The 21,462-nt window shown below is 41.5% G+C and overlaps 1 protein-coding gene across 5 annotated transcripts in view; it reads right to left on the reverse strand.

Moving 5' to 3' along the window:
• The window catches only part of RPS6KC1 (ribosomal protein S6 kinase, 52kDa, polypeptide 1), an 85,044-nt gene extending 63,804 nt beyond the window's left edge, over positions 1-21,240 (reverse strand). For 2 of the 5 annotated variants that reach the window (XM_010017552.1, XM_010017549.1), the window contains exons 1-5: positions 21,208-21,237; positions 16,411-16,531; positions 8,047-8,162; positions 5,933-6,026; positions 1,284-1,343 (exon numbers count right to left, since the gene is read on the reverse strand). The gene's annotated coding sequence lies outside the window, so the exon portion shown is untranslated. Of the gene's footprint in view, positions 1-1,283; positions 1,344-5,932; positions 6,027-8,046; positions 8,163-16,410; positions 16,532-20,226; positions 20,281-21,207 lie in introns of those variants that run through there. The other 3 variants (XM_010017550.1, XM_010017547.1, XM_010017551.1) reach the window with 3 other exon arrangements.
• Positions 21,241-21,462: the final 222 nt, after the last annotated feature.

A 21,462-nucleotide genomic window follows, 5' to 3' on the forward strand; every position in this document is an offset into this window, starting at 1 on the left:
TCACTTATGCAACTTCCTGAGACTTCACGTACACAAGTTCCCTGAATGTAAAGCAGTCTTAAAAGTTATTTTTTAGTACCTATAGAAACAGGGATTTTTAAATCACCTACAAACTCTACAGAACAACTGGTCTTCATTTGAATACTGGTAATGAAAAGACCAACATCTGACACCCAATTTAAACTTTCAAATCCTGTTCACTGTGGGCTCCAGGAAATTACCAAAATTAACCCTTTCTGCATAATTGCTATTAGAAAAGTCAATCAGCAGCAACCAAATTACTGTTGAAAGAAATCCCAACATACTGTTTCAAATCAGTAAGATGAAGGTTCCAAAACCAGTAAATTTGGAGTTTGAATTACAACAATTACTGTCAGCTTATGCAACATAGAATCCCAGACTGGTTTGGGTTGGAAAGGACCTTAAGATCATCCAGTTCCAACCCCCTGCCACGGGCAGGGACACCTTCCACTAGAGCAGGTTGCTCCAAGCCCCTGTGTCCAACCTGGCCTTGAACACTGCCAGGGATGGGGCAGCCACAGCTTCTCTGGGCACCCTGTGCCAGCGCCTCAGCACCCTCACAGGGAAGAGCTTCTGCCTTAGCTCTAACCTGAACTTCCCCTGGTTCAGTTTGAACCCCTCGCCTCTTGTCCTGTCGCTCCAGTCCCTGATGCAGAGTCCCTCTGCAGCATCCTTGTAGCCCCCTTCAGACACTGGAAGCTGCTCTGAGGTCTCCACGCAGCTTCTCTTCTCCAGGCTGAACAGCCCCAATGTTCTCAGCCTGTCTCCATATGGGAGCTGCTCCAGCCCCTGATCATCCTCGTGGCCTCCTCTGGACTTGCTCCAGCAGCTCCATGTCCTTCTTACGCTGAGGACACCAGCACTGCACACAGTGCTGCAAGGGGGGGTCTCACCAGAGCAGACTAGAGGGGCAGGATCATGCAGCACTCTAACTTACATCTACCATGTATAGCTTTCTTTCATTGCTACCATGTGGTAAAATGAACGAGCTTACATATCTTTCACTGAAATTTGAGCTAACACATTTTATTCTACATTTGCCATAAGCTGAAAGTACATACACTTACTGCAAGCTGACCTCCAGTAACTGAACCACAGCAACTTCACAGGGTTATTTGGATATAAACAGCAACAAAGACATTTTACACGTGCACCATTTCATTCTGCAGGGATTATTATCCATGAAAAGCATTCACTCATAATTATGACTTTCTAACAATTTAAAGGCCACAAATGTAATGGAAACACCTTCTAGATCTCACCTCCACATTCCGACTGGCTCGTAAGTGTCACGTCATCAAGCCCACTTAAATCCTTTCGAACTGAAAAGGACAAGGACAAAAATATTTCTGACATTCTTTTGTACAACAGATTAGACGTTCATCACTTGCCATCAAAATGAAAGGGCACAACTCTGCTATAGGTAAAAGTACATAATATGAAACTGCTCTTTGACCAGCTATCAGAGATATCCACTTGGCAACACACCATTAAAATGGTGACATCGGTATTAGGTTTGCCATTTCTCATTGCCTCCCTGGTTAAAAAATACAACACAGGTGCTTGCTTAGGGGGAGCTAATTCAAACCTCAGCACTCCAACTCACCTAATTTAAATAGCAGCAGCACTTTAATCCCTATCTCTCACTGCTCTGACAGTTTACAGCTGAGGAGACTTAAAACAGGAGAGCCTTCAAAGCTAGGACCTACACACCAAGGCAGGGTGGGAGGAAAGACAGCTTTCAGTCTCAAAAATGTCATTCCAGAATAGCACCCTGCATGAGACATATGGAGCAAGCCACGAATTTGGCAGTGCCACCTGGATATCAAGTAACAGTTTGTTTTATCACCTTGGCACATGTACCCATTGAGGCAATAAAACAGGCAACAAGGTCAAGACATTTAGCAGTGTGTACACACAGAGAAAGTAAAATCTGAGCTAACAATTGGTATCTGTTTTCTTCTGTATTATCAAGAGTTGAGAGTTTATCCCCATTATCAGGTAAAGTGTCCTGACTTATCTTCAGAAAGTATGTGGCAGAAGCAAGGAGCTGACTCGAGGGCAGCTAATGCAAACTTTCTTTTGGATTTTGCAACCCTGGAGTTAGAGGGAGTTCAGAGTTTATGGAAGAGGAGCACAAGGAGGAAAATATTGCTTTTCCTTTAACGTGAGTGAGAGGAAAAAGACATGAAGGAGAACAGATTACCAGCCAGTCTTTGACAAGCAAGGGCCAGCAACAGTGACACAAGATTACTTGAGAGGAGGGGACAGGGTGCACAGAAGACAGTGCTCCTGATCTTTTCAGGGGATGGACATAAAGCGAAGTGTCCACGCAGAGAAGAAAACTGCCTGTGTAGCCCCAAGCCCTGCAAGATAGAAGGCAACCTCACAACAGAACAGCTGGAGGAAGACAGAAGATCCATTAAGTAGTGTATTAATAATGGGCCATTCACCTGCCCATTTTAGGAACAGCCATGTCAAATTTGGGTGCAGAGGACTGAGCATTTATAATATTTAGAGGAGACAAGTTTTTTTGTTCAGTGAAGAGAAATTGCCAGGGAATGTATAGGCGGGAGCAGAGCTGACTGATGGACAAAGGGTACAAGCAGAATGAATGGAAAAGGTGGGAGTTTGTGGGAAGGGTGTGCTGCCCACCCTAACTGGGTGAATTAGAGCACATCCACACACCACATTACACAGACCCAAGTTCCCCGCCCTCCATTCCAAACAAAATCATATTTGCTCTTCTCTTGCAGCCAACTTGACCAGAAGCTGTATGAACACAGCTCACATGGCACAGAGCCTGAGCTAATAAACTTTGCTTAGGGCCAAGTTTAGAGCCCAGGTCTGGCACCACACAACCACAGCCATGGGGCTTCCAGTCAGCCCAAGGGGTAGGAATAGTCTGAACTGCATATGCTTATTTTTGGGAAGACAATGTGAACATGGTAAAACAGAAGGAGTGGGGGAAAGGGGTTGTGGGAAACAAAAGATGAGGTTCCCAATGAACTTCTCTAAAGAATCTGGCTATTGGTATAGAAAAGACTTTTGGAGAGGAAGTTGCACATTTGACCATTATTGCATGTACCCAGAGAGGAAGACAGAGTGACTGTCAGGCATATTAGACGAGAATAATGATGCTGAAATTGAACATAAATCCCTGTACTTGTCTGTGCCTTGTGCAATTTCACATATGAGGAGCAAACAGTTTCCAGGACTCAGTGGAAAGCCTGGATAACCCAGGCTCTTGAAAAGCAGGTTCCTGTGAAAGCATGAGCTGCCAAACTTCTTTTACAAGCAAGATACTTCTCACTTATTTTGGTACAAAAACATTTCTACCCCCCATCAGCTTGCATCTTCTACCATTACTACGGGAGAGGACCCAGAGCCGAGTATTGCCACTGCCATCTAGAGGCCTTGAGGACAGATGTTTCCTTCAGTCCCTAGCCTAACCCCAGCCCAAAATCTGGTGTCAAACATGAGCTGGAAGACACATGGGCTTTTAGAAAATATAATTCCACAAGTCACATTCGGCATCAGGAAATCCTGTGCTCATAGCTGTTGCAAGCATCCCCTAAAAGCACTCCAGCTGACTCAGAAGAAGGGTATTAAAGAGGGGTTTTTGCTTTACAGCAGTTTTTTCCTTTCATTATTTTATCTCACATAAAGGAAGTGTTTTTCTTCTCAGAACGAAGTCCTTGTGAATAAAGAAGCAGTTTTACAAGCACTTTTATAAGGCACAGTGTAAAGCGAGGGCACTGTCAGAACCTGGAATGTTACATTTCACAGAAATAGTGCCCCTGTAAAACTAGTTACCAGGATTTATCATAACGACCCTATGTAATTAAACAGCTCTATACCTTTCCCTTCACAGAACAAAATACTGAGGGGGCACTATTTTATTAACATCATAGAAGATACTACAAAATAAAACACAAAACTTACTGCCCAAGTAGAATGTATTCTACGACTAAGCACAAAGTTACTGACAGAGAGAGATCCGAGGGGCATATAACCTCAAGCAAAAAACAAACCAACCAACCAACCCCTATTAGAAAACACAACCAGTTCCTGGTATTCAACCAGAGTTTTGCCAAAGCAAGTTCTATGCCAGAAAGACCAGAGGAAATGAAGTAGTTAAGACAAAACCCCCTCCCAAATAAGCGTGTTTGTATAATAATGTGTATTTGTACACGAGTATAAAACAGTTCCAAATAATAATCTGAAGAGTTGGAAAAGAGTTTTTTGGAAGTCACAAGGACCAAAACATAACTCAGAAATACATAAATATAGCATCATAGAATCAACTGGGTTGGAAAAGACCTTTAAGATCATGAAGTCCCACCTTTACCCCAGCACTGTCAAGGCCACCACTGCGTGGTACTTGGCAGATGATTACACACAGAGATGCTTCAGCTAGCTCAGCCTCCAGAAGCAGGCAAGAAGGCCCAGCACAGCATTTATTTGGGCTGACTGACCCTACCTTACAGCTATACTATTATTTACTGCAAGTGAAGTGCCACTTCACTCTACACATGGTATCCAAATCCACGTCCATCTTTACCCTGTGCTAAGGAAACAAAATCACAGGAAAATGGACACAACCTTCACTGGCACTGCACAACCAGAAAGCATTAGCACGTTAAGGGAGGGATTTCCAGTCTTCAAGTGAACAGAGCACGCACTGGCTCTAACACACAACCTCTCATTCTTTCAACGGGGAGTTCTTTTCAGCAAACAAAAACTGCCATCATTTTTTCTTGAGAGAATTTAACAACTTGCTTATCTCCCAAGCCCTGCAATAGGCTTTAACATTCACCACTCCAATATGCTCAATCCAGAAGGCATACTTAAGACTTTTAAAATACAATACCAATTCTCTTCTGGATTTACTAAGCACTGAAAGCTTGGGGACACCCAGAGCATGAACAGCTGAATAAGAACCCTCTGAAATTAATGGGGCAGTTCAACTCTTAGATGTATTTTTCATGCTCTAGGCAAATTCAGACAGTCATCTTTGTATTTACTGATCAACCTCAGAATGATTTTAAAGTTCCCTGCAAATTTCTACAGCTTGAGACCTGGGTCATGATTATTAGTGAACACTACCACAGTGTTTGCCCAGCCTTTTAGAAGCAGGCAGGATTATGTATGTTTAAACTAGAGGGTTAAGTCAGCACCAAAAGCAGTTCAATTTAAGCAATAGAGCACTAGGAGTTGTAGAATGGACTAGACAAACTCCCAGAAAACTTTCTGTTAGAAGTAAACTTCCAGCAGTGCAGACAGAGCTCTTCTGAGCCTAACTTCTCCTTTGTTAATCCCAGCTCTGGCATTTCCGTCATACCAAGCAAACAGAAACTGGAAGCCAATGCCCCACAAATATGACACTTGTCATTTACCATAGAATCCCAGACTGGTTTGGGTTGAAGGGACCTCAAAGCTTATCCAGTTCCAACCCCTGCCATGGGCACGGACACCTTCCATTAGAGCAGGTTGCTCCAAGCCCCTGTGTCCAACCTGGCCTTGAACACTGCCAGGGATGGGGCAGCCACAGCTTCTCTGGGCACCCTGTGCCAGCGCCTCAGCACCCTCACAGGGAAGAGCTTCTGCCTCAGAGCTCATCTCAATCTCCCCTCTGGCAGGTTAAAGCCATTCCCCTTGGCCTGTCCCTACAGGCCCTTGTCCAAAGTCCCTCTCCAGGTTTCCTGGAGACCCTTTAGGCACTGGAGCTACTCTAAGGTCTCCCTTTAAGAAGCCTTTTCTTCTCCAGGCTGAACCAGCCCAGCTCTCTCAGCCTGGCTCTAGAGCAGAGGAGATCCAGCCTTTAGAGGATCTCCATGGCCTTCTCTGGACTCACCTGCTGTTTTGAAACAGATCACACTATAAGGTTACATGACAAGAGCAAGCAAACCTTCAGAGCTGCAGTCAGACAGGTTGTCAGTCAGAGAGTCAGACGGAGGCTCAACAGGACCGATCAGTTCAGAGCCATCGTGCACCTCTCCACCCTGCAAAGAAAGAGGGAAAGGAATTATTTAGCTGCTGTGCTCTATGAAAAGTCTCACTCCATAGAAGCAACAGTCAAAATTAATTTTCCTAACCAGTGAATGCTCCATTACTTTAATGTATTTAATTAAACTATGTAAGCCTGCAAAATTAAACAAGGGCTTTTGGTTAGGCCATGTCTGGTTGCCACAGACTGTCCAGGTATCTAAATAGTCAGCCTACTGCAGCCTCAGAGTCCTGAGCAGTAACAGGCTGCAGCAGGTCTGCCTGAAACCCCAGAGTTCAAGAGGGAGGGAACAGTGATGTTCCTGCTCTCTTGTGGAACATACACTCTGTGCTCTTCAGTGGTGTTCCCAAGCTCAGCAGGTCCCCCACACTGGAGTGTTTGTCCATCAGACTAATGTCCTACCCATGACCCACTATCTTGAGTTCAGTCATAGTCAAAACTGGACAAAGAGGGAAGACAAGGCCCTCCCGGCATTGGAGGAAGACATTATTCCCTCCCCAGCCTGAAAGGAATCAAAGGTAACTGAAGTAACAACAGGAACAACTGACTGCACTAGAAAGCACCTAAATATTTCTTTTATAAACTTCCACTTCCCATGTCAGGTGCACACTTCCCATGCACCTTCAACAGAAACTGCACCATTTCCAAGGCACTATTACAAACGGGCATTGCTAATCCATCTTGAACGAGCCCAGCACATCTGCACACTAGCCAGCCAGTTTTTCTGGAGTCTGTAATACACAGATACACACAGGACTCCCTCCAGCTGTTTCTAAGCCTCCACTGTCTAAGTGTCTCTCTCCATGGCTATTTGCACAGAAATCTGAAAAGGAAGAAAACCACCCCCGAGCAGAGCTAAAGGACATGGGCTGAGCTGGTGATGGGTCAAAACCTAAGGCTTTCTTACAGGAAAACATGATACAACAGCAGCTGACAAATAAGACTAAATTATTACACTTGCATAATTTCCCTTGTTGACACACTTGCTCCTACAAAAATGTCTTAATGTCTTGCTAGTTTTACTCATTCTGTTGCAAAGCCCAAAAAGGTCCACTGGAAGGCTAAAACTAATACTTTTACTAAGCAAAGGAGGGGAAGAGAGCTCTGAACAAATACCCCAAAACACAGAGGTATTTCCTAAAAGCTGAAAAGTGCAAATGCAAATAAAGCGGAAAGCAAAATATTCTAACTCAGTCTCCCAATCTTTGTTGCCACCAAAGCTTACGAAAAACTGTTATTTTAAAGAACTCTGCACCATGAAAACAAGTAAAGATTTGTAAGCTTTGCTGTCATTTTGTGTTAGCACGTGTATCATTTAAATACACTTACACATTAATACACTTACATCCCATCCCAGCCAGATAAGCATGTCCTTAATTCCAGGGAGTTACTATCGTGTTTACATGTAAATTTATGTTTGTGTGTTTGCAGAATGTTGGAGTAAGCTACCAAAAATAGAGGTTTGAAAGAACTATTGAAAACGAACTGCTTCAGATGTAGTAAGTAGGAAGTCCGGATCAACTTATCTACTAAAATATGTTTTGGAGGGTGGTTCTTTCAACACTATCCAAGCAGCATATTTGACTACTTATATGCCAAATTTGTTGTCATGGACCTAAATCCATAACAGGCCATAAGAAATCAGTCTAGAGAGTCTTCCTTCCTATGGTTTGAAGCTATGAATGCTTAAATAAAACATAGAAAACAGTGACAATATTTGTATTACTTCCCACTGAACACCTGGATTTAATATCACGGGTTTTGCTCATCATTCAATAAACAAGAATTCCAAATTCTTTCACCTGAAGTTCCTGTAAAACTTTCCACCTTGTAGAGATGTAGCATGAGGGGTTTTTTAAGCCTCATTTCCAGAGTGAATGGAAAACTCGCAGTCACTTCTCAAAGCATGTCACATCAGCTCACCGTCACGCCGCGGTTTATGAAGTAAAGCAGAATCAACACTGTATTTTATTCAGATCAGTAAGAAGCAAATACTTCTGCAAATACTAACAAACCTTAAAAAAGTCTTCAAGCTGTTTGCTGTTATAGAGAGAAGGAATGTTGGCAGAAAACTGCAAGAGATCTTCAGCACATTGCCTTCTTTCTTCAATCACAGTTGCATCAAATCGCCCTGGAACAGACACATAGCTTGACAGTTTTACACGTAAACACACAGTTATTTGCTGTAATAACTACAATAAAGAAAACACAAAGCAAAAGCAACCTTCTGGAGACAATGCCCTGAGTCTATGAAAGTCATTCCAATGCGTCAGGAGAACATAGCGAATCTTCAAACTTCCTATGCTCAATTGTCCCTAGAGTCCCGTCTTCCGCAATCCACTCAGATGATGAAAGCTGGCAGCTACAACAAGAATCCTTCGCCCTCTCATCGTAAGAATATGGGAGGCAACACTCTTGATTAGCCAAGAGACACTAACGGGTGTCCAATGTTATCTAACAATAAATGAGACACGTACAATTTGACAATATGCCAGTCAGTGTCAGCCTTGATTACGGCCCGAATCCTGGAAGGAGCTGAGCAATCTTCACATAGTCTCAAGAACAACGCACAATACGAGCGGACAGTAAACAAAGTATTGCTAAAAGCCCCCAAACAGATCATCATTTCCAAGGTGCCAGTTATGGAGGAGACAAAGTGGAGGGGAGATGGTGAAGCCGTGCTACCAGGCACTGAAGCTTTCCTCTGAAGTAGCTCCATGCAGACACGGTCTCATCTCCTCCTGGATTCAAGAGGTAAACAGAGCTGGAAAGCAGCTCATTTACTAACAGTGTATGATCCTTCTCTTTTTCCTACCCAGCACCCAAGACATTCCAATTAGGAGAAAAAAACATGTTTAAAAAACAATCCCACAGTTCATCTGAAGAGATTTGTTTCTCCAGAGAAAACCCCTGGATTGCTACCTTAAATTCACATTCTTCACAATTGCACACAACTTATTTTAGCTTTTCATATCAACATGTCTTTGTTGTTGAAATAGTTACAAGTTTACAAAGAAAAAGGGCAGAGGTTAACAGTAATAATTGGAGGAGGATAGAACAGATACTGGAACAGCTATACAGAGGCGAAAAAAGGACTGGGAAGACAAGTTCAAGAAACAGTATTGCTATAACAGCATGACCAGAAAAATAAGAACCACCTGTGACTACTCTGTGGCATTAACCTTTGAAGAGGACAAAAGGAACACTGAATACAAAAAGCAAAATTCATTTCTACCCAGAGCAAGCAAAAAAAAGAAAAAAAAAACCACAACCTAATCCCAGAAGAAAGTATCAAAGCAGGATTCTTTCCAGAAATTCTCCAAGTAAATAGCTCCTGCCCATGTGGCACCAGAAAAAAAGAAAATAAAACTAGAAAGCCACACACATACTCACAAGATCACAAACAAAGCTTTTGGGGGTTATTTTTCTGGGAAAGAGAAGACAAGACACCATTGGGCTAATTTGCAGCTGGATCAGTTCTGTGACTTGTTCACCCTGCCCTTTCAGCTGCACAAATACGAGCAAGCTGGACAAAAGAGCAAGCAACAAGCAAGCAAAAAGGAGGCAAAGGCAATGTTACCACGTTGAGTGGCAACACTGAAATCAGGCTCATTAAACTGCTCATCAAACTTCCTGGGTCTTCAGAGCAACACTGGGGTGCCTTAAGGCTTTTGTTTCATCCCATGCAAAGTAGAACATCATGAAAAAACAGCTTCCCTCAGTACAGCACAGCAGCATGGGCCAGTTAAATAAATCTACAAAATGACATGAACACTGTTACAATGCAACAGAAAATCAATCACAAAGAAGTAAGCACATAACACGGCCAGAAACAGGAAACATTTGCAATGAAGTAATTCTGTAAGAGATTTTTCCTGTTTTCCCAGGGACCTTTCCCCATTCTAATTCATCAAACCCAATGAAAACTCATTTTCCTCATCCACATCATCTCAGTACTTCCCCTGGGCAGCAGAAGGCCATGTCAGGACCAGCCTGGCAGGGTTTACCGATTGCCCAGGCAGCTGCAGACCTCATGGGTCTTCTTCTCACTTGGTGTTTCTCAGACTTTGGAGAAATAGAATTACATTTGCAACTGCATCCCCGCTCATGTTTAGCTGGTATTAGCCACACGAGTAAGAGGTTTGACTTTGACAGCACAATTACATAAGGTTATTTTCTTAGGAACTGAGCTAAAACCAAAACATGTTTCAACAGAGTCACTGAAATATTAGTCACTGTCACATTTTCCAGCTCATCAGCATCATGATACACTATCAGGACAACTACTTACAGAAGTAGAGGACTTTGGGGGGAAAGAAGAACATAATTCATACTGTTCACAGACTACCTGCCATCCTGCTGGCAGCTTCATTCCCAGCCAACCCTGCTGCACTCCCTTCCTCTCTCCCTTTTTTCATACTTTCAAGGAATCTTGGATAGCTCAACACTTTCATTATCACCCTTCTCAATCAGATGTTCAAAGATGCTTAGATACCCAGCTGCCTCTTCAAACATTTCTATTAGGAGGTGTTCCTGCATCTAAATCAACATCTCTCAGACACATGGCAACTTCATCACAGGGATTGTGTCTTTCCAGGACTTCAGGAAGTGCCAACTACAATCTTGGCATATAACAAATGCATTTGTACAGTTCTGCTGTTCCTCCAGCAATGATCCATTCAAAACTTCTTCTGTACATAAAAACCAAATGTAAATCCCTGTGAAGAGAATCCACAATTTATTTTTATTGGAGCAGATATGAACAATAAAACACCTAGCAAGCTTTGTGTTTGCATTTCAGGTTCTCGCAAGGCTTCCAACTATACTTAAGCTGGACTCCTAAATATGCTACTTCATTTGGTATTTTTGAATGCAGAAAGCATCCTTATCTGAGCTATATGACGTGAATCATCTTTCTGACTCACTGTTAACAATTTACCACTATCTGGGGGTTTTGGTTTCTTTTTGCCAGGGGGTGGGGAGTGTATTTTTCATACTAGAGTACATTTCTGCAGTTGTTAGATACAAGACATGCTGAGTACAGATTTACCAGCAGTCTGGTAAAGTGCCAGGTATAGCAAACATACAGGAATACTTAAAATGTCCAACAAGAAATAAAGTAGTTTGAAAATACTGAAGAAATTATGTTGATGCATACTAGGGTGGGAGAATAACCACTCCCCAGAATTAGGTATCATAATCATAGAATGGTTTGGGTTGGAAAGGACCTTAGGATCATCAGTTCCAACCCCCTGCATTGGCAGGGACACCTCACACCAGACCATGTTGCCCAAGGCTCTGTCCAACCTGGCCTTGAACACTGCCAGGGATGGGGCAGCCACAGCTCCGCTGGGCACCCTGTGCAGGGGCCTCAGCACCCTCACAGGGAAGAACTTCTGCCTTGGATCTAACCTGAACTTCCCCTGTTTAATTGCTGCACAACAACTCAGGTTTTAACAGCTGGATCTGCTAGGACATTGTGTATGCCCATGCTTGAGTTCATTATGTTTCCTCTCTAAGACGGGTGGAAAAGGTTCAAGTGAACTAAAAAAAAGTGAGATTATTTCTTTTTCCCAACCCTAACAAGTTCCATGCTTTGATGTGAGCAGCTCTATTGTAACAGCATAAAAATACATGCACTTGCACATTATAATTATCAAAAGCTGTGGTATCAAACATGCGACATGGTTCAGTTCTGCAGATGTGGCAAGTCTTTGTTGACATGAAATGCAGAAGCACAGCATGACCCAGTTGTTTCTAAATAAATCCCAGCTCTCCACACCATCTCCTGACACTCTGAATGCTGAACTTGAGATTCTGCTCAGGTTTAATACTTCCAATACGAGCAAGTTTCACTGTCAGAATCAGCAATGCTCCCTGCGTAAAGTGCACTCTCTAAAGAACAGTATGTATAGGTTATTTAGAGCACACATCTTAAAATTAAAAATAAAAACCCATCTAGCACAAAAGATACTCAAAATAAAAATTTAAAAAATCTGAAGATAAATGCTTTAAATGAAAATAACATGTAGAAGTGAGATGGGAGAATATGCAATGAAATTTTATGCTTTAAACAGAAAGGTAATTCTTAAATCAAACAGAAGATATTTCTGTTTCTTTCAGCCATGGAGCAATCATTTCAATTTTGTTTTTACATTACCTCCTCTTATCCCGTATACATCTGTGGCTCAGCTTCAGTCACATGTAGTGGGGTTTGGTTTGGTTTAGTTTAGTTTTCATTTCAAAGAGCTTTTTTATAAATAACTACCTTGAATATTTCTGTACATTTCCTTCTCCTACAATGTACACAGCAGCCACTTTTGTTCACCAAATACAATAGAAGAAGGATGTCTTTCAGAAGGGGTTTCACTCAATTCTTCCCTTGCTTACAGAACTAGTGTGAAAACAGTTAATTTGCATTTCTGGCAATTTAAAATGATTTCAGATATTAGAAGCCTGCACTCTCTTTCCACCCTGATTTTCTCTTCTTTTTAACCCCCTCTTTGCTCCTCTATGAACAGCCCCCACATCTTCTACCTGAAAGTAAATTATGCTTTGCAAATACTTTCTCCAGTGAGCACTCTAGCTCTGTACATCAGATATAAAACCACCTCAGGACGAAACTAACTCTACATTCTCTGACCATTAATGCACAACTTCTGACACAGCACCGAAACTTACCCCACTTCCAAATTCATAAATAACTAAATACACAATTACATAAAAGTTGGATACAATTTAGCTGATGGGAAAGACAATTTAAGCTAGGAATTTTACCCAGCTCTACGCAGAGAGCCAGGAAACCTGCATCAGAGTTCAGCTCCCTTGCCTCTGCCGTAGCTGCTGCACACAGCAAGGGGTTGTTCCCAGCTTCCCCAAAAGCTATAGGGGCAGATTGGACTTGGGTTATAAACTAACATCAATCTGTTGAAAGTTCTTTATGTTAGTTTATTCTTTAAGGCATCTCAGGGCCATGTCTACGTGCAGCAGCCATCGAAACCAAGAAGTACCAAAAATTCCAAGTCGAGGCAATATTTGATCCTGAAACCTCAAAAGGAAAACTGGTGCTTTCCAGGCTGAGGTTTTGCCTCCAGAGGAGTTTCATACAGTTTCTCTGGCACTCGAGGCAAAGGAGGGCCAGCAAATACCGCTGCAGAACCATAACCCCAGGCAGCATTATTATATTGGTGGAAAAAAGGCTGACTAAACATCCTCAGTTTTGGCAGTTCCCAATCCAACAGGCTTAATTATCCCAAAGCAATAGTGAACACACACATACACAAAGGAAAAAAAAAATACAGAACGCATAATACACTAAAAAAAGTATAATATTCACAGAACCCCAGACTGGTTTGGGTTGGAAAGGACCTTAAGATCATCCAGTTCCAACCTCCTGCCAGGGGCAGTATATGGGGAAAATGCTCTAGATACATGTCCAACACTGCTAAAACCGCTACACACACACACACACAGCCTTCACAAATCAGTGGACATCCCATGGAAAACACATTTGACAAACACAGAAGACAGGCACAATGCATGGGAAACATGCAAACACACCCAAAGCCGTGCACTGGATGCATGCCAAAAAACCACCAAACATGCTGGACACTAAGAATGCTAAAACTATATGGAAGAAATACAAAAAAGCAGGTGGTAGCAAGATGAAAAAAAACCCAAACCCATGCTGGATGCTAAAAAACTCTTAAAAGCATATCATAAATGCACACAAAAACAAATGTGCTAAGTGTGCTGTATGTTTAAAAACCCACCAAAACATATCAGGAATAAAGGTAGCAATGGAAAACACCACCACAGCAATGCCAAGAAACAAGAAAAGAAAACCATATCAAAAAAGGGTGCAAAAACCTTGGCTGGACACTAAATACCACACAAGGTGCATACAAAAGCCATAAACACAGTCTGAATGTTTAAGCAAACCAAACAACTATCCCAGTACACCAACCACAGAAAGGCCTTAACCCCAAAATATCTTAAACACAGAAAAGCCTGCCCATAAACACCTCAAAACTAAAAATCCATCCAAAAACTCCATCAAAAAAGGGCACATGGTAGACTCATGCCAAGAAAAAAATTACAAATGTGTTGGAAGCTTAAAAACCTGTTCAAATGCCCAATAATGGTATGCAGTAGATGCATGCTAAAAAATGCCCCAAATATACCGGACACACAAAAAATGCTGAATCACTCTTTAAAACCCACTGAAAATCATGCAGTACATACATGCAATACACACACACACACACCCCCCGAGAAAAAAACCCCTTAAAACCCCAAACATACACAACAAAGAAATCCTGGTCTTCTTCAAGGCCAGGCTGGACAGAGCCTTGGGCAACATGTTCTAGTACAAGGTGTCCCTGCCCATGGCACAGGGTTGGAACTGGATGATCTTAAGGTCCTTTCCAACCCAAACCATTCTATGTGTCTAAGACCTATGAAATAACATCATAGGCATGCCCTAGGGACCAAAACCACACCTATAAATGTCCCAATCCATACCAAAAAAGAGAGCACATAGTAGGTACATGCCAAAAAACACCAAACATGCTGGACACCAAACGCCTTGCAAAGGCCACATAAAAAAAACATAACACAGGCTGGATGCTTTAAAAAAAAAAAAAGGCACAAAACCGACTTACAAACTCCATGGAAATGCCTTTGTAACCCAAAGAACCTCACAAACGAAAAGCCTGCCAACACCACCTCACAAACCAAAAAGCCCACCAAAAAATCTATCAAAAGGAGCATGGTAGCTTCATGCCAAAAAAAACCCACCAAACATGTTGGATGCTTAAAAGCCTGTTAAAACACCCAATAAGTGCACATGGTAAATGCAAAGAAATGCCAAACATATGTTGGAAGCTTAAAAACAGAACACTAAAAAGCAGCACCATTCTGCACAGCTAACGGCTTAGAAACGCCTCAGAAACACTCACAAAGCATGAGGTAGATGCATGCCCAAAACAAATGCCAAATATGCTGGACATGTTAAAGGATGCTCAAAAATGCTTAAACAAATGCTGAAAATCATGCCATATATGCATGAAGACAAGCTACCCCTCAGAAATGCTGGACACCAGAAAAGCAATTGCCACAGCAGTGCCTCAAGAACCAAAACCCACACACAAAACAAGCCCCGGCTTCACACCAGAATCCTTGACAAAGAGCATGAAGTGGATGCTTGCCAATACATGCCAAACATGCTGGATGTATGAAAGGTACATTAAAAGAAACCACCACACACACAAAACCACAAGCTGGATGCTTAAAAAAAAACCCAAAAAAAGCAAAAGCCAAAATATATTAAAACAACTTGGAAACACCATGGAAATGCCTTAGTAACCTCCAAAGAAGTGTTGGAAACTGAAAAACCTGCCAAAAAACACACCAAAAAACACATGGTAGATGCACACTAAAAAAGCACCAAACACATTTGGGGCTGTCAGCGATACCTTAGAAACACTCGTAAGTGGTAGATGCATGGCAAATGAAGTCCAAAAAAACCCACCAAAGAAATCCTGGACACAAAGAAACCACAGCCCTGCCTTAGGAAGAAAAACAGCACAACAAAAATTGCCCAAAATCCACAACAGAAACCTTGCAAAAAAATATAAAAAAAATAGCATGCTAGAACAACTCGTAAGTGCCATGGACATGCCTTAGTAACGCCAAAAGCACTTCAGAAACTAAAAAGCTCACCTAAACCCAAACCCAACCAAGAACGCACAGTAGATGCATGCAAAGAAATGCCAAACATTAAAATGCTTGGGGAAAAAGGCTTGAAAGCACATGATGATGCACACCAAAAAGCTTTTTTGTCATGTATTTCCCATGTAGAGCCACGATTCTCCTATAGGTTGTTTTGGTGAAATAGCTAACTGCTACATGTAAAACTGATCTCAAAAGCCTAGCTAGATAAATCCAATAACTGCAATGAAATATCCAAGACAAAAAGTTCCTTTCTATAACCACCACTTGCTACTTCACTATAACTCATCAGCAAAGATCAGGCAGCTCATGTATGAAAATCTTTGTTCTTTGCTGAAGTGCTGTTCACAAAGCTAATACAGACCTCATGCTCCTGAAGACAGGGAATGTATGTTGCGAAGATACAGAACATCCACATCAATACATATTTGAGCTACTATTTCTAACATGGAAGCAAGGACACAACTACCCCTGCTAAAAAAGTGAAGTGTCAAGCTATGATACACCTGCAAGTAAGATACAGCAAACCTAGAAGTAGATTAATAAAAGCACACAAAAAAGAGCTCTGTGCAGCTGCAAAACAAGACTTATCTACAGGTATTGAGTTATCAAAGGATTTCAGCACGTCAGGAAGAAATTATGCTTACCAAATAGTATTGCTTTGGCAAAAGGTGGGAAGAGTTCTGTATGTCTGCATAGGTTTTTGTGAATTTGCCAGAGATCTTTGTGCAGTTTCTTAAAGTCACTGTATCTCTTCCAAACGACTATCTGAAGCAGAGAAAGGGGAGAGAAGTATTGGTGAGGTTCATTGTTCACATTGCCTCACACAACAAATATATATATAGGTCTTTTAGCAAATCAGATCACTACCTTCAGCAAATATGTTTAACAAAAATACACAATCTGAAGTGCCAACTCTAACAACCATAACAAAAATGGTCATTGTCTGTCCACAACCATATTTTGGCTACCAAGACTTCAGTGCAGAGAAAAAATCATAAGTAAATGATGAAGAAGGAAACAAAGACAGCAAAGGCAGCACTGTTTCCATCACACTGAGATCCAGGCCTACACAGAGAACCAGTATGAGAGGAGAAGATGGCAAATGGTAGCACTGCACTGTCCACCACTCAGTAACATGCTGTGTTGGACGCAGCTGCAGGTATGGGGAGCAGAAACAGCAGAAGAGAAAACAAGGCAAGAGAAATCAATACAAGACAGAGATTCTGAAGGACAGAACATTAAGCACCCAGGACAACAAACCTGCTTGTAATTTGTTTCTGTAAAATGCTGACTGGGGTAAATGCAAGCCCACATTTTAAATGGTTTATTAGTAATAATCCTGATCCAAAAATTGAGCATGTTCCTTTTGTAATCCAGGCAGTTTCCAACTTCAGGAACACAAAGACAGCACTGGGTCACTACCCAGCTTTTTCTGATCTATCCCTTCCAGAAAGAAGTAGTAATCTCCCAGCCAGGTTTCTACCTTGTTCCTCCATTCCTCCATCCCATTCTTTTTAGTCTTTCCATTCAAGGAACAAAGAGAACCCAACAGGAAAATCAGGCTAGAAAAGTTTACACTTGATCAATTGCTAACAGGTTTCCTATCAGGATGAAAGAAATTAACAAAGACATTTTATATCTTGGCCTCAGTTTTGGGCAGACTCACGAAGCCATTGCAACAAACCTTAAAACTAACATGAAGTGACTAAAGTAGAACAGGGGAAGGAAAAAAAAAAAGAGAATAGAGACAGAGCCTGCAGTGCACTCAGGAGTCAATACCAGTGCTCCGTCCGTTGAATGTCACAATTAGCTTACAACTAACCATAAAAGTTCCAAATACTTCTGACTGATTTAACAGGTTGCCTCTCATGAGTGATTGTAACTGAAAAACTATTTTTTTTCAAGCAAACCAAACCTAGAACCAAGTAAATGATTTAATTTTTGGAGGGTTTCTTTGTTGTTTTGTTGGAGTTTTGGAGGGGGTTTGTTACTTTTAACACTAAGGTCTCAGGCCTTCTAAGTTTCAGCAGATACAAGTCCTACTTACAGAACAATACAGACATATGGTACCAGGACTGTTAACAGTAGATATGCAAAGCTTTAACGTGGCAACACTCTCTCCACCTTATAAACTCAGCTATGATATATCCAGCAGCCCTGGTTCAGCCCCACCTATTGTGCACACATTTCTAGGACTCCATTACCACTGAGTACTTGGTGGAGCTCAACAGACAAGGGAAGACAAATCATAACCTCTCAAGAAGGCAAACTAGTCATTTTGCTACCAGAAACAATAATTTTTCAATGCTGTACTCCCATCTAATCCAATACCTTGGAAGTGGATGATTAGCACTTCTTCAGCATGCATCTAGAAAAGAAAATTGCTTATGATGGTGAAGTCTTGAAACCTGAAGTTATTGTATTGTCAGTACTTGGAGACAACATGAAAAGCTGCCAGAAAAATAAAAGCATGAGATTCTGTTCCACTAAAAAAATAAAATAGCATTTTTTACTGCTGCAAGTGATCTCCCAATAGCCAAAGGGAAAAAATAAATGTTTGTAAGTAGCCTGCATAGCAAAAGCAGTCAAGGTCATCCTAAAACCTTTCACAAGCTCACAGAAATCATGCCTTTGCATGCATGTGGCTCAGCAAAGTTCTCACTTTAACATACTCATTAGAAATCAGATTTAGAGGAAGGACACAATGTACTTTGAGGCCCAACGAAGCACAGCAAGCATATCACAAAACATATGTTAGACTTGTAATGCAATAAGGTGCTTGTCATGGCTGGAGCCAGTAGATCTCTGTTAACTCACGTGATTCATCTGTTCCACAACGAACAACCCTTTCTCCTCCATGAATAAGAGATAAACCCCGAAAGACTAGCTACAACTGCCTCACACACCATGTTGCCACCATCAATCCCCAGAAACAGGGAAATTAAAGTCCACTAGCTTTTCTGTATCAACTCTTCCATTCAACTTGAACTTCTTTCTCCTTTTGAGAAGAAAGCCCTTACAAGGTTACCTTCCTCCCTGTCCCAGCAAAAACAGCTGGAATTATTTCAAATTGTAATTGGCTGCAGTGGGAGAGATGCTGTACTAAAGACTTGTATCCCAAAGGGCAGTTAAAGGAGGTGAGCAAAAACTGGCAAGTAGAGTTAAGCCACAACACACAGCCTTATGCGCAGTTGTACATTCATGAGGTCTGTATTAACATCACAGCAGTGGTATGAAAAGAGAATTCTGAGTAGGGAGGCACACCTAAGTGGCTCTATATAGAAACACAGAATCATACAATGGTTTGGGTTGGAATGGACCTTAAGATCATCTAGTTTCAACCCCCTGCCACGGGCAGGGACACCTCACACTACGGCATGTCACCCAAGCCCCATCCAACCTGGCCTTGAACACTGCCAGGAATGCAGCATTTTTCACTTCTCTGGGCACCCTGTGCCAGCGCCTCAGCACCCTCACAGGGAAGAAGTTCTGCCTTAGAGCTAACCTGAACTTCCCCTGGTTCAGTTTGAAGCCATCACCCCTTGTCCTATCATTACACATATGGGTGCAGGAAGGGGGTTGCATGGGACAGATCATAAAGCAACAGGGTGGTTGTGTGCACAAAATTTTGTCTACTGAATTTCTAACTGAGAATTATGAAGAGCAGAGGGACATTTATTTTCATGGGAACAGGTTAGGAGCATGTTCTTTTTCTTTCAAAGGTTGCCCACAATTCTCTATTTAGCATAAGCAGCCAATATAGCAGAAAAGTTCCCAACATAAGTGGTTTTCTGACTCCAATTCAGTGTTAACGGCAACTACCATCTAGGATATTCTTTTTAATAACTAGGTACTTTCAGATGCTTGCTTATAACAGAATCACACCACACCTAACATGCTATGACATGCAAAATAATTAATTTTGTACAATGAAGGGTGGAAAAGGGCAATCATCAATAAGTTCATAGCACATTCATGTCTCCTTATTGTCTAGAGTATGTGGAACTCTACATGGCTATCCTACAGCCACAGATCAAAGCAACCACCAAAGCAATGACTAAAAGATATTGGTTTGCTATTGTTTCAAAACTACTTAACATATATTCATGCAATACTCTAGCTAAAAGACACTTACAATATTATTTTTCTGATGACTGGCTCATCAACAGCTGCTATAAAGTGTTTTTTCCCACAAATGAAGATTAAGGTAATGGCAGAATGTGCTCATGGAAAAGTTCAATTCAGGAGTCTTCCTGGAAAAGGTGAACATCAAGCTACAGACTACAGTAATGCAGTTCTAACCCCACATCTATTATCCTGGTTCTGATAGGCTATTTTAATCCCCTAGAGATTAAAAACCCAAATAAATACAAAAAGTATAAATGCTCATGTTTGTCTGATTCTCAGGATTTCAAACAATGATGCAACAAGGGGTTTTAGGTGTATTAGCCAATTCTCACCTCTGCCAAGCCACTAATCAGTAACTCATGTTTGACCACACAGAGATGCAATGAATTCACTTATGGGCTCTTCTTTCATCAACTATCCAGGTTCTCCTCAACTGTAGTAAGAGACTGCACCAGAAATTGAACAGATGCATATGTTACACAATGTCTGAAAAGCCATAAGGTTGTGCTTTTGAAGGAAGATTTTGCATGTTCATCATATAATAGTACCAGTGACCATTAGTCCAGAAGAAATCGAGAGGGGGAAGGGGGAAGAGAAGGGGGTGTAATCTAAAAAGAACCCCACAAACCACAACCCACACACACGTGATGTATTTTTTTGTCTCAATAAAACGGTTCCTGCCAGTCTTTTGAGGTATTAAAGAGGCACAAGAACACAGCAGACTCTCATTCAGAGCCTTTTCAGCAGAGGCAAAGAGAAAGCAGTTTTAAAGTTTTAGTATTTTCCAGTTATATGCTTTGCTACAGAAGCCTCAGAGATACAAGCATAATACACAACTTGCAGTCTCATCTCTCTCAACTACTCTACATTCCTCCATTTTCCCTTTTCCCTAATAGACAGTAATGGTGTAGGCTTTTCAGTGAAGCATTGGTTAAAGCAGAAAAGAGTACCTACAGCTGAGACCTAAGACTTGGATCGTGGACTGATCTCTAATTTTACCAGTAGGAGTTAAGTAACCATCAATTTGCCAATTCCAGCCCTAAGAAAAGAGCTTGAAAAGTTATCAAAGCAGTTTTGTCATCAAAAGACACACTACTCCCTAAGACTTTGTTTCAAGTCAGGATTCATCACTGAGGAATGAATTGCAACATGTCACACTAGCTACTGTTTTCAACTGAAAGCTAAAGACAAATGGAAACGCACAAAGGATTACAATGACAAAACACGATGAAATTGCTAAATTTTATCAAAGATGCTTCAAAAGGCATCTTTGTGTGATACACAAAGACATTTGCACAAGTTTAAACTGTTACCTCCTGGACATCCTCTGGATTTTTTCTTGAAACAATCTGAAAAGCAAAACAAAACTCCATGTAAGCGCTTGGATTTTCAGTTTGGAAGTTAAACAGTAACATACAATGATATGCTGCTGATGAGAAAAATCCTGAAAAGGGCAAACACTTGCATGTTCCTCTGCGCCCAGAAGTGTTTTCATTTAGTTTGAGAGAAGTCTAACATCCAAATACAACAAGGTGAGGTATTTTAGCAGCAGCCAACCCCTCTGATTA

Source organism: Nestor notabilis, unplaced genomic scaffold, assembly GCF_000696875.1.
Source record: "Nestor notabilis isolate BGI_N333 unplaced genomic scaffold, ASM69687v1 scaffold1337, whole genome shotgun sequence".
NCBI lineage: Eukaryota > Metazoa > Chordata > Aves > Psittaciformes > Psittacidae > Nestor > Nestor notabilis.